At 41.4% G+C, this 14,662-nt stretch overlaps 1 protein-coding gene across 1 annotated transcript in view; it reads right to left on the reverse strand.

Annotated features, from left to right (window-relative positions):
• LOC106605051 (2-oxoisovalerate dehydrogenase subunit beta, mitochondrial) overlaps positions 1-14,662 on the reverse strand; it is a 90,078-nt gene that overhangs the window by 4,956 nt on the left and 70,460 nt on the right. The window lies entirely within an intron of this gene.

The following is a 14,662-nucleotide window of genomic DNA, read 5'->3' on the forward strand; positions in this document are numbered from 1 at the left end:
CACATCACATCCCTCTGGACATGGATGACAGGCTCTGCTGGTGTTTGGGTATTCGCAACAATTCGTGTTCAGTAGGGCATGCGTTGGATAGATTTTGCAAGAGGAAATCCGAAAGTACTTGTAGTCAGATATGTTCAAATAGTACCTCCCCGTACCGCCATCCTTCTTGTGCCTAAACATGACCAAGTTAATGCAAATGTTTATCGGACTTTGCATTACACACATAGGGACAGCATTTTTCTTGACCACATTCCCTAAATTCTAGACCACAGCTGAATCTGGTAATGAATGGTGTGGCTGTTGAACAAGTTGAGAAGACCAAATTACTTGGCGTTACCTTAGATTGTAAACCGTCATGGTCAAAACATATAGATTCAATGGTTGTAAAGACGGGAGAGGTCTGTCCGTAATAAAGAGATGCTCTGCTTTTTGACACCACACAATTCAATTTCTGCAGGCTCTAGTTTTGTCTAATCTTGATTATTGTCCAGTCGTGTGGTCCAGTGCTGCAAGGAAATACCTAGTTAAGCTACAGCTGGCTCAGAACAGAGCAGCACATCTCACTCTTCATTGTAATCAGAGGGCTGATATAAATACTATGCATGCCAGTCTCTCTTGGCTAAGAGTTGAGAAGAGACTAACTGCATCACTTATTATTATAAGAAACATTAATGTGCTGAAAATCCCAAATTGTTTGCATAGTCAACTTACACACAGCTCTGACACACACACACTTACCCCACCAGACATGCCACCAGACATCTTTTCACAGTCCCCAAATCCAGAACAAATTCAAGAAAGTGTACATTATTATATAGAGCCATTATTGCATGGAACTCCGTTTAATCTCACATTGTTCAAATGAACAGCAAACCTGGTTTCAAAAAACAGATGAAGCAACACCTCACGGCACAACGCCTCTCCCCTATTTGACCAGATAGTTTGTGTGTATGCATTGATATGTAGGCTACGTGTGCCTTTAAAAATGTTTTATGTAGTTCTGTCCATGAGCTGTTCTTGTCTACTCATGTTCTGTATTGTGTCACGTTTCATGTTTTGTGTGGTCCCCAGGAAGAGTAGCTGCTGCTTTTGCAACAGCTAATGGGGATCCTAATACAATATCAAATACCAGAATAAAGGCCCCTGTTCTGTGCTTGACAACGAGACAGTGAAGTGGAATCAGTTTCACTGTCATGGCTGTAGACACAGTAATACTAGAAGTGCTTCACTGAAACATTTCCAACAGGTTCAGTGAATTCACTACCACTACCCTTAAAAGTTGGAGACAAATGGCTTATTTAAAATCACAACTCAGAGCTGGCCAACGCACAGCTTGTGTTTTGGCAGTGCTTGTAAACAAGCCATCACTCATGTCTCTATTGGCTTTTGACCTCCTCCCACAGCATTTGAATGCGATGAAGGGGCCAATAGCTTCCACAGGAGAGAAAAGCCATCGCTGAGCCAAATTAGCCATAAGGTCTTAGTAACTAGCATTCACACACACACACACACACACACACACGACAGTCAGGCTAGCCCTACTCTGTAGACATTGTTGTATTTGCATGTTTCTGCAGCAATATGTTTTTCATCTCCTCAAAAACATCTGGCAGGGTTCAGAAGAACGTCAGGCTCCATGAGAAAGCCTTTGTGCGTCTCCTTATTTCACGGACTGTAAAAACACAAGAGAGAGCCTGCAGATGCGCGTCGGCTCCATGTCCCCAGTACCATGCCAGGTCCGCGGAGTCTAATTCACATCTATAGCTTTAGCATTGCCAGCAGCGGCATGTCTCAGGATGCTTTGATATATTAAAAGGGAATTAGCAGACATACAAAATGGTCCTCTGGGTCATAAAGGCTTACTGTACCACGAGACGGGAATACATATGCAGTATACACTATTACCACTGTGGTACAACAGAGGTCATAAATCAGTGTTAAAAGCAATTCAGTTTTTTTCCCAGGTGTTAGGTTCTAAATGAACCTATTAACTCACGGACGATTAGTAAAGCTTAAACCAAGTTAATTCACCCATTGGGTCAATAGAGCTGCACAAAGACATGTTTCCACCAGTGGTAGTATATATATATATATACACACACACCCCGATTTGGGTGGAGTATCCTCCGCCTCTTTAAATCTTACATCTTTATTGCTAGGCAAGAAGTTAAGTGATACGGGCCACAAACTGTTCCTTCTCCCTTAGGGTGACCTGACCTCGACCCGCTTCCTCACTAATCCACAGCTCTCCGCCCTTATCAGTGCCTGCCAACATCTGATCGTCTTCCCTGCACTCAGTACATTCCAAGTTTAATTGCCTCCACCATATACATTCCTCCTACAGATAACCATTAACTTCTGGTGTACACCCTCTAGACCATAGCACTCAATATTTCAATAGAATACCCGATAATTAACACTGTTCCAAGTTTAAGAGTCAGAACCCAGAATCCATCACAAGTTTACAGTGTGCTCATGTGTATGGCTCATGGCCCACTGTAGTGTATCAAAGGGGGGGTGGGGGTGTCATTACTCAGCCCACAACAGGCATCCCCACTCTGCCTTGCTAATTCGTGGTGATTAGCTTTAATGGATGCCTGCAGTTAGTGCCAGCCAGCATCCCCTCCCCATCCAGCCCTACCCCTCCTTGGCTAAGTGGGCCAAACGGTTTCCGTGGATAAGTCCTTCTGTCGCCTCCAACAGTCTAGGGCAGAGCTGGGAGACTGGGCATGATGCATTGTATGTATAAGACCATAAGTTCACATATTCTATAGTTAAATATATCTATCCACCTATTGCACCTAGTTGAGGCAAGAACATGAATCAATTTAGCCTCTGTAAGGTTAAAATCGTATAAGCCCCAAATTAGTTTTCACAGTCTTAAAGAACTTTAATAGCTCTTCAACACTTGGAAGGTGGAAGATTTTCTTGATGCAGAACTCTCAGAAAGGACGCTCACAATGTCTGGCGGTGGCATGTATGCCACTAAGGAAAATAAAAAAAATTGAGCTGCGATGACTAATTATATTCTTTGACCAGTTGTCCTTGCCATGTTGCTCAGTGGAAAGCTATTCCTGGTCATGGGGGCTAGGAGTGTAACAGTGTAAAAGGCAGACACGTGTGTGGCAGCTGGAGAGGGCCTGCAGTGGACTTCAGTGACAGATTGACAGCACACTTAAATCATGAAGACGAAGATTAAAACTTAAGATGAGTCTGGTCAGGCCTGCATTTTTGTAGAGTTACATCAGAGGTGTGATAAATCCTGTCAGACTTTTTGAAAGAATGGCAACATGTAGCCTAGTCCATGTAGCCTAGTCCATCTCTCCTAATTTACTGTCTTGATAGAGGACCATCCGTGTCTCTAGAGTGCAGAGCATTAAGGGAGAACGTCTCATGAGACAGTCTATGATCCACAGGCAGACAAAGACAGTACTAAAGGCTTTTTCCTGTCAGATTCCAAACTGTAATCTCCTCTAAATACACTTACTTACTGGAAGCAGGAGAAAAGAACAGTCTGGTTGCTTGTCACCACAGCTAAATGGTGATGTGCCACAGAACTCCGATTTCCCTCAAATCGCTGTTTATCTTTGGAGAAAACACATCATTATATGCAATCTGACTTAAATGTCTGCATATAAATGACAAAATGGCGGACTGCATCTCTCGAGGAGGCAATATTGAAAAATGTAAAAATACCAACTGGCGGGGGTTTAGATTTGCAGTTGGGCTTTTTGCCTCCTGTCACACGGAAAAAGTGTGTCAGCGACAGCCACAGATTGGGGAATTCAGTCACTCCCGGGTTATACCAATATTACTAAATGGGACTGCCAACAACGACAAATCACACACTGCCCTCTGGGTACACACTAGCTGAATCCGTATTGTGACTAGGAATCACCGTGGAAAATACATTGGATTTGAAATAAGTAGTCAACCAGTTATATGTTTTGATCTAATTTGAACCAGCGTTGTAAACATTGAAATTAGGATAAAATGTTCACTTAAATACATTGACTTAACCTGACTAACAGGTTGTTACATTAATCTAATTTCAACATAATTATCAGAACTATGTAATGTTGAAATTGCATTGAAAATGTCATGTAGAAACATAAATCTTTTTCATCCTACATTCAATTGGGAAGTTGAAATTTTGTTGAATTTCATGTCATTTGGACATTTTTAGGACTGACCCCATTTAGTCGACTGGTCGATTGTTTGGTTGATAGGCTGTTGGTCAACAAATACTTTTTTATATTTAGTCCCAAATATAGTGCCTTCGGAAAGTACTCAGACCCCTTGATTTTTTCCACATTTTGTTAACCTCTATGGGCTAGGTGGGACGCTAGCGTCCCCCCCCGTGGTGCACTCCATCAACAGCAGGTGCATTTCAAGAGCGGCAAATTTGAAACCAAATAAATGTCAAAATTCAAATTTTTCAAACATACAACTATCTTACACCCTTTGAAAGATAAACATCTCCTTAATCTAACCACGTTGTCCGATTTCAAAAAGGTTTTACGGCGAAAGCATAAAGTTAGATTATGTTAGGAGAGTACATTGACAATAGCTGTGTGTAATGTTTTGTCAATTCAAAGACAGGGTCACCAAAACCATAAAACCAGCTAAAATGATGCACTAACCTTTTACAATCTCCATCAGATGACACTCCTAGGACATTATGTTAGACAATGCATGCATTTGTAGTTCTATCAAGTTCATATTTATATCCAAAAACAGCGTTTTACTATGGCATTGATGTTGAGGAAATCGTTTCCCTCCAATAACCGGCAGTCAAGTCAGCGCCACAAATTAAATAATTAAAATTAGAAAACATTGGTAAAATATTATATTGTCATTTAAAGAATTATAGATTTACATCTCTTGAACGCAATCAACTTGCCAGATTTAAAAATAACCTTACTGGGAAATCACACTTTGCAATAATCTGAGCACTGCGCCCAGAAAAATACGCGTTGCGATACAGACTAGCCGCCATGTTGGGGAGATCTAAAATACTATGTAAATAATCCATTACCTTTGATTCTCTTCATCAGATGTCACTTCCAGGTATCACAGGTCCATAACGAATGTAGTTTTGTTCAAAAAAGCTCATCATTTATGTCCAAAAATCTCTGTCTTGTTAGCACATGATCTAAGCCCGCCGGACTTCACTTCATGAACGAGGGGAAAAAATATATTTACTTTCGTTCAAACATGTCAAACGTTGTATAGCATAAATCATTAGGGCCTTTTTTAACCAGAACATGAATAATATTCAAGGTGGACGAATGCATTCTTTTATAACGTATTGGAACGAGGGTACCCAACATGAACTCGCGCGCCAGAGTCTAATCGGCCATCACCGTTCCATGGCTCTTGTTCGGTCAGATCTCACAGTAAAAGACTCAAAACACTTTGTAAAGGCTGGTGACATCTAGTGGAAGCAATAGGAAGTGAGCTGCGATGACTAATTATATTCTTTGACCAGTTGTCCTTGCCATGTTGCTCAGTGGAAAGCTATTCCTGGTCATGGGGGCTAGGAGTGTAACAGTGTAAAAGGCAGACACGTGTGTGGCAGCTGGAGAGGGCCTGCAGTGGACTTCAGTGACAGATTGACAGCACACTTAAATCATGAAGACGAAGATTAAAACTTAAGATGAGTCTGGTCAGGCCTGCATTTTTGTAGAGTTACATCAGAGGTGTGATAAATCCTGTCAGACTTTTTGAAAGAATGGCAACATGTAGCCTAGTCCATGTAGCCTAGTCCATCTCTCCTAATTTACTGTCTTGTGCCAAAATATTCCTCAGCCCCTGTGTTTTTCAATGGCATAGGTTTAAAGGTAATACAACACATCAGATATCCACTTCCTGTCAGAATCTGTCTCAGGGTTTTGCCTGCCAAATGAGTTCTGTTATACTCACAGACACCATTCAAACAGTTTTAGAAACGTTAGGGTGTTTTCTATCCATATATAATAAGTATATGCATATTCTAGTTACTGGGTAGGATTAGTAACCAGATTAAATCGGGTACGTTTTTTTATCCAGCCGTGAAAATACTGCCCCCTAGCCCCAACAGGTTAAGCCTTATTCTAAAATGGAATAAATAAATAAAAATTAATCAGCAATCTAAACAAAGGTTTTTAGAAATGTTTGCATATTTATTAAAAATAAAACAGAAATACCTTATTTACATAAGCATTCAGACCCTTTGCTATGAGACTCGACATTGAGCTCAGGCGCATCCTGTTTCCATTGATCATCCTTGAGATGTTTCTACAACTTCATTGGAGTTCACCTGTGGTAAAAATCAATTGATTGGACATGATTTGGAAAGGCACACACCTGTCTATATAATGGTCCCACAGTTGACAGCGCATATCTTGGCAAAAACCAAGCCAGGAGGTCGAAGGAATTGTCCGTACAGCTCAGAGACAAGATTGTGTCAGGGCACAAATCTGGGGAAGGGTACAAAAACATTTCTGCAGCATTGAAGGTCCACAAGAACAGAGTGGCCTCCATCATCAAGAAGTTTGGAACCACCAAGACTCTTCCTAGAGCCGCCCGGCCAAACAATCGGGGGAGAAGGGGCTTGGTCAGGGAGGTGACCAAGAACCTGACGGTCACTCTGACAGAGCTCTATAGTTCCTCTGTGGAGATGGGAGAACCTTCCAGAAAGACAACCATCTCTGCTGCACTCCACGAATCAGGCCTTTACGGTAGACTGTCCAGACTGAAGCAACTCCTCAGTAAAAGGCACATGACAGCCCACTTGTAGTTCGCCAAAGGGCACCTAAAGACTCTGACCATGAGAAACAAGATTCTCTGGTATGATGAAACCGAGATTGAACTCTTTGGCCTGAATGCCAAGCATCACGCCTGGAGAAAACTTGGCACCATCCTTACGGTGAAGCATGGTGGTGGCAGCATCATGCTGTGGGGATGTTTTTCAGTGGCAGGGCTGGGAGACTAGTCAGGATCCAGGCAAAGATGAACGGAGCAAAGGACAGAAAGATCCTTGACGAAAACCTGCTCCAGAGTGCTCAGGACCTCAGACTAGGGTGAAGGTTCACCTTCCAACAGGACAACGACCCTATGTATACAGCCAAGACAATGCAGGAGTGGCTTCTGGACAAGTCTCTGAATGTCCTTGAGTGGCCCAGCCAGAGCCCGGACTTGAAGCCGATCAAACATTTTTGAACAGACCTGAAAATAGCTCTGCAGCAACGCTTCCCATCCAACGTGACAGAGCTTGAGAGGATCTGCAGAGAGGAATGGGAGAAACTCCAAATACAGGTGTGCCAAGCTTGTAGCGTTATACTGGCTGTAATTGCTGCCAAAGGTGCTTCAACAAAGTACTGAGTGAAGGGTCTGAATACTTATGTAAACGTGACATTTCAGTTTACATTTTTTATACATTTGCAAAAATAAAAAATAAACAGTTTGATTGTCATTATGGGATATTGTGTGTAGATTGATGGGAAAAAAGATTTAATCCATTTTTGAATAAGGCTGTTACATAACAAAATGTGGAAAAAGTCAAGGGGTTTGAATACTTTCCGAATGCACTGTATATATATTTTTTTTTAAATGGCACACAAGACATCCGTCATTCACACCTGTCTCAGTGGACTAATCCATTGCAGAGGCTGTGGCAATGGCACACCGGTAGTAAGTCTACATTTAGAGTAAATTCCCATAATTTCGAATCTACAATGTTTGTTTGGTTACGGTCATTTCTGTTAATATATTCAATATATTATGAGTCTTACCTTCCTCATTGTAGGAGTGGACACCGTTTGCAGAACGCACAACCTAGGCTACACTTTCATTCCATTTACGAGTTGTCAATTTATAAATTGTCTTTTGTTTGGAGCGCTCCTGTCAATCTTGAGAAAGGAAACGCACCTGATTACGTATAGAAGTAGGCCTAGGCTACCTGGCCTGCAAGCAAATGTAGGCCTATAAATTTGCCCAGATCTGGGGATCTGATACTATTTCTGACTGTCTTAACTCACCACCACTGTGGAGCTTCTCAAAGTAATTTTTTCTTCGCCTCAAGCAGCAAGTAAACAAAGTATGTTTTTACATCCATTGAGAATGAAAATAGTTCCTCAACATAGCCTATTTGAAAAATCTTTCCAGCTCTCTCCCTTTCGATAACCACAGCATGAAAGGGGAAGAAAATGTCATGCTCCGATCCAGTGGAAACTCCATAAAATAGGCCTACCTGATTACTTCTTATCCCTTGCACAAATTATCTACAGCTGTGTGTCAGGAGCTTACTGGTGTGGGAAACTGAGGGCCCAAAATATTGTATTTAATGTTGTAAGTTTGCTAGCACTAGCTTCGGGCTGGACCAAGTTGATAGTTGACAAGTTCCTTGCAGACAGGCCATGTGTAGCCAATATGACTTATAGGATATTTATTTTTATCAGGATATTGGCTACCTGCAGGCTGCTATTTTTACATATTGGCAATGGCAATAGAAAGTTACCAATCTAAAAGTATCTTTTTCATTTAGAATTTTGATTAACGACATGACATTGCTTGAGATATGAAAACTATTATAAATTGAAACTGTTCCACGAAAATGTGCATATAAAAATCATAACTGGCACGCAGATCTGTAGAAATGGTACGATAAATTGGCACTCCAAATTGAAAAGCTTGCAGACCGCTGGTGTAGCCCTTTACCAGCAACTTCAGGAGCTTAACAGAAGGCCAGCAGCAGCGGGAGGAGGTGGTTAGGAACAGGTTATTTTCTTCTAGTTATGATATATTGATCTCTGGCTCCCTTTTTAGTAATTTCTGCGTCTTCATTTTTAATTACAACGCTTAAAGCATCAGACCAGCTCAGTAGCCTACATATAGTTAATTTTATTAAAACATATGGAAAAATTCACGTTAAAATGTTTTGACTGATCGATTGGCTGAAAGAACAGACGACTCTCGGTCTACTAAGATTTTATTTTTGTCGGGGACAGCCCTAGACATTTTATTTGAACTTGTTTCAATGTTGATAGTAAAATGGTATGTTTGAATCAACATCATTTCAGTGTCATGCCTCATGAACCTAAATACAGAGGTATACTGAAATAAAATGTGAAGCCAAAATCCAACGATTCCTGCCTGAACATTGACTCCTACTAGTATACGAGGGGCAATGCACTTCAGAGAGAACAAGTCTACCGTCCAGATGATTACCTCTATGTACCCTGCTTAGATTTGGAAACAAGCGGTGTTCAATTCAGCGGAGCTCCCCTGTCAACACATTTAGACATTAATAAGCTTCCATACTAATTTGAGTAGACTACCAAAATAACACTGAATAGTTGAAAGTAACTAACTTTTATTACATAAGTTGTATGTGAAAGTTAATTCGGAGTGAGGTTGAGTTTATGTAGGCTACATTGACATCTGATTTGCCCAATAAAGGACACCATAATTTCAACATTTAGCTAGGTATACTCTCATTCATCCATCTTTGGAAGTTTAGAAATAGCTACCATTAGCCCTATAAATAGGATGCCAAATTCATGATACTAATAATAACATTACACTTTTACCTTTGGATATAGTCTTTTATATACTGCACGTTATTCATAATATTTATTTAAAACGCCACCCCGTTCACGATAATGGTTTGCTCCTACACACAGTGAGTCATGTGGCTGTGGCTTGCAATACAAAGCAGGCAGACTGGCATAGAGGCATTCAGTTACTGTTGCATTCAGATTGAACATTAGAATGGGCCAAACGAGTGACCTAAGCGCCTTTGAGCGTGGTATGATCGTCTGTGCCAGGAACGCCAGTTCCAGTATCTCAGAAACGGCCGGCGTCCTGGGCTTTTCACGTTGATGAGAGGTCGAAGGAGAATGGCAAGAATCGTGCAAGCTAAGGCATACCACAAAAAAGGAAAATAACGGCAAAGTACAACAGAAGTGTGCAGGAAGGCATCTCGGCACGCACTTGTCGGTCGTTACCACAGATGATGACCACACCGTTTCCACTCCTATTAGATAAAAACATGGAGAAGTGGCTCCAGTGGGCACACAATCACCAACACTGGACAATTGAGGAGTGGAAAAAAATAACCTGGTCCAACGAATCCCAGTTCCTGTTGTGTCATGCTGATGGCAAAGTCGGGATTTGGCATAAGCACCATGAGTCCATAGCCCCATCCTGCCTGGTGTCAATCGTACAGGCTAGTGGCGGTGGTCTAATGATGTGTGGAACATTTTCCTGGCACACGTGAGGTCCCTTGATACCAAATGAACGACGTTTTCCTGCCCCGAAGAATTCAGACTTATGGAGGCAAAGGGGTGTCCGACCGGTACTAGATGGGTATACCTAATAAGCTGGCCAATGTGTGTGTACTATCCAAGCAGAAGATACTCCTTCAAAATTGATATTTGATTGTGTTCACAATTCAATATAAAGTTTGTCCACAAAAGAATAATTGATATGTTCGATTCATGTCTCAATCTCAACCAAAAATCTAAGTTAAAGAATAGCACTAAATCAAATCAAACTTTAATTGCACTTGAAATAAAGTTTGATTTGATTTAGTCCTATTCGCCAACTTAGATTTTTGGATGAGATGGAGGCATGAATCCAACATAACTTAACATAACATAACTTGTAGACTACATTTGAAAATCAACCAACCATCCTTCAAATACAAGACAATATCCAAACATAAAAGTGTATTATTAAAATCATGAATTTTGCATCCTATTTATAGGGCTAACGGTGCATTACCAAAAGTATGTGGACACCTGCTCGTCGAACATCTCATTCCAAAATCATGGGCATTAATAATGAGTTGGTCCCTCATTTGGGTCTATAACAGCCTTCACTCTTCTGAGAAGGTTTTCCACTAGATGTAGGAACATTGCTGCGGGGACTTGCTTCCATTCAGCCACAAGAGCATGAGTGAGGTTGGGCACTGATGTTGGGCGATTAGGCCTGGCTCACAGTCGGCGTTCCAATTCATCCCAAAGGTGTTTGATGGGGTTGAGGTCAGGGCTCTGTGCAGGCCAGTCAAATTCTTCCACACCGATCTCGACTAACCGTTTCTGTATGGACTTCTCTCTGTGCACTGGGATATTGACATGCTGAAACAGGAAAGGGCCTTCACCAAACTGTTGCCACAAAGTTGGAACCACAAAATCGTCTAGAATGTCATTGAATGCTGTAGCGTTAAGATTTCGCTTCACTGGAACTACCGAACCATGAAAAACAGCCCCAGACCATTATTCCACCTCCACTAAACTTTACAGTTGACCCTATGCATTGGGGCAGGTAGCATTTGCCTGGCAACCGTCAAACCCAGATTTGTCCGTTGGACTGCCAGATGGTAAAGAGTGATTCATTGCTCCAGAAAACACATTTCCAGTGCTCCAGAGTCCAATGGCCACGAGCTTGACGCCACTCCAGCCAAAGCTTGCCATTGCGCATGATCTTAAGCTTGTGTGTGGCTGCTGGGCCATGGAAACCCATTTCATGAAGCTCCCAACAGAGTTATTGTGCTGACGTTGCTTCCAGAGGCAGTTTGGAACTCGGTAGTGAGTGTTGCAACCGAGGATAAGGGTCTGAATACTTATGTAAATAAGATATTTTCAGTTTAGTATTTTTTTTATACATTTGCAAACATTTCTAAAAACCTGTTTTTGCTTTGTCATTATGTGGTATTGTGTGTAGATTGATGTGGGGGGAAACAAACAATTGAAATCAATTTTACAATAAGGCTGTAATGTAACAAAATGTGGAAAAAGTCAAGGGGTCTGAATACTTTCCGAATATACTGTGTGGCGCAGCACATAAGAAAGCATCAGTGAGATCTGGGGTGTACTTTCCTCTGCCTAGTCTCTCAGCACCGTTTAATCTGTACCTTTATCAGACTTACATAGGCTCTCCAATGACTGATTATCAACAAACATAGGCCATTTCAACACCGCCCTGAGGTTGACAGCAGTCCATTGATTTTTTTTCATTTTTTATCAGAGTTCTTATTTTACTGGGTTTACAAATAATACATGGTGTGGTCATTTTTTTTAAAGACATCTTGGAAAATCCATTTTGATCTTAAAAAGTATTTGTTTACTTCCATGGTTCCCATATGAACAATGGTTTCAGAGGGTTCAAAGACAGCAGCAGTTAGTGGGTTCATAAAGACTGGAAGCTTTTAGAGACTGATTAGAGGAGTTAATTAAGACTTCCTGTGTACTAGTACTTACATGTATTACTTACTAAGCAACTTCCTGGAAGGAAAAATGAGTCACACATTCTCTGATCAATGAGTCACACATTCTCTGGTCAAATTTAGGGAAATTCCTTGCAATTTAGATTAAAATCTACTTCTACAGGTAAAGGATGGACCAGTATGGATGAATTAACACCCAAACTGGCCAAAGAGGGGTTCATGCTAGGCTGTGGCCATTCAACCCATCAATTGTCAAAAAAGAAAACAAGGAGCTTGGAGCGATACCTCATGTCCATACTCTACCACAGCCTGCAGGCTATCCAATTTCACTTTCCTCAGTGTGTGTGTGTAGCCTAACAGGCCTCTTCCATAAACACATCCCTTTGAAGGAGATTGATGTATCCTGTGAGGGAGAGAGATGGGGCATCCAGCCATGGTTTTACAGTGGAAGGCGCAGGAAAACAGCGCCTGAGGAAACAATCCAGCTTTCTTTAAAACGGCCTGACAGGCAAACAAGGGCTCTGCTTCTGATTCGGAAGGCATTTATGGCAGAAAAACGGCAGGCCTTCATCTTTGACCAACCCCAACTGGGCCGGAATGGAAGACAGCCATCTTCGATGTGAGGCCCGGACCAGTACTACCACAGCTCAGCGATAAGCGAATACGGTCTGATATACCACAGCTGTCAGCCAATCAGCATTCAGGGCTCAAACCACCCAGTTTATAATCTGGGATTGGTGTTTGCAGTGACTGGGGAGATGCAGCAAAACTATGAAATAACACATATCGAATCATGTAGTAACCAAAAAAAAGTGTTAAATCAAAATATATTTGATATTCTTCAAAGTAGCCACTCTTTGCCTTGACAGCTTTCCACACTCTTGGCATTCTCTCAACCAGCTTCATGAGGTAGTCACCTGTAATGCATTTTTCCTTCTTAACGCGTTTGAGCCAAATCAGTTGTGTTGTGACAAGGTAGGGGTGGTATACAGAAGATCGCCCTATTTGGTAAAAAAATAAGACCAAGTCCATATTAATGCAAGAATAGCTCAAATCAGAAAAGAGAAACGACAGTCCATCATTACTTTAAACATGAAGGTCAGTCAATGCAGAGCATTCAAAAACTTTTAAAGTTTCTTTAATTGCAGTCGAAATTTACTTGTGACACTGGTCGGTGATTTCTTTAGAATTCAAGGCACACAACCAGCATCCTGCAGTGTTACGCCATCCTATCTGGTTTGCGCTTAGTGGGACTATCATTTGTTTTTCAACAGGACAATGACCCAACACACCGCCAGGCTGTGTAAGGGCTATTTAACCAAGAAAGAGAGTGATGGAGTGCTGCATCAGATGACCTGGCCTCCACAATCATACAACCTCAACCCAATTGAGATGGTTTGGGAGGAGTTGGACCACAGAGTGAAGGAAAAGCAGCCAGCGGCCAGCAGCTCAGCATATGTGGGAACTTCAAGACTTTTGGAAAAACATTCCAGGTGAAGGTGGTTGAGAGAATGCCAAGAGTGAGCAAAGCTGTCATCAAGGCAAAGGGTGGCTACATTGAAAAATCTAAAATATATTTTGTTTTTTTGGCTACTACATGATTCCATATGTGTTATTTCATAGTTTTGATGTCTTCAGTATTGTTTTCCAATGAAGAAAATAGTAAAAATAAAGAAAAACCCTTGAATGAGTAGATGTGTCCAAACTTTTGACTGGTACTGTATGTATGTAGCACAGCGAGGTCCATGTATTAATTGTCACAAAGCTGTACGCACAGTAGTATGGGAGAGGCTGCTCAACTTTACCATGGTACTCTTTGTATCCCTGAGGTCCATTGTAAGTCAGCAGAGAAGCTCTGATATGAGTAGAGGTCAGCCAATGACAACACCTTTTGTGAGGTGCAGCTAATCCACCATCCCTCAACTCTGCTGTTCCAAATTTTAAAGAAAGTCAAACTAATCCATAATTGGACCGTGCTTACACTGCCCTGAGGCAGTTGGCTTTGACCCGGTTATTCTTTAGTTTCACCCTCCTGTCCAGACATAATACATTGACAAAAGCATTATATATATATAGCAACTCCTGTAGTCACTTTAAAACATGGACAGGGGTGGAAAGAGTTTTGCACATGCCTCAAAGCCAGATAACAAAACAGCTGAACATTGGGATAAGCCTATTGGGATGGCCTGATTTAAATGATTTATTCTTCAACAATCCAAATTAAACAACAAGCTCCAGGGTGGGTAAATCAAGGCATACTCTCAGTCCTGTCACTTCTAAGAAAATCTATTTGCACAGTGTTCAAAGTATATTTCACATAAAGAATAGAATAAAAGTTGAGTCCTGGACTCCGACAGCTGAGCATGCACTTTGTCAATTGTAACAGTAACCCATACAAGACTATAAGCCATTTGTATCACAGGCCTTCATTCCCACCATGTGCCCCTGAAT

The sequence above is a fragment of the Salmo salar genome, chromosome 05, assembly GCF_965601325.2.
Source record: "Salmo salar chromosome 05, fSalSal1, whole genome shotgun sequence".
Taxonomy (NCBI): Eukaryota; Metazoa; Chordata; class Actinopteri; order Salmoniformes; family Salmonidae; genus Salmo; species Salmo salar.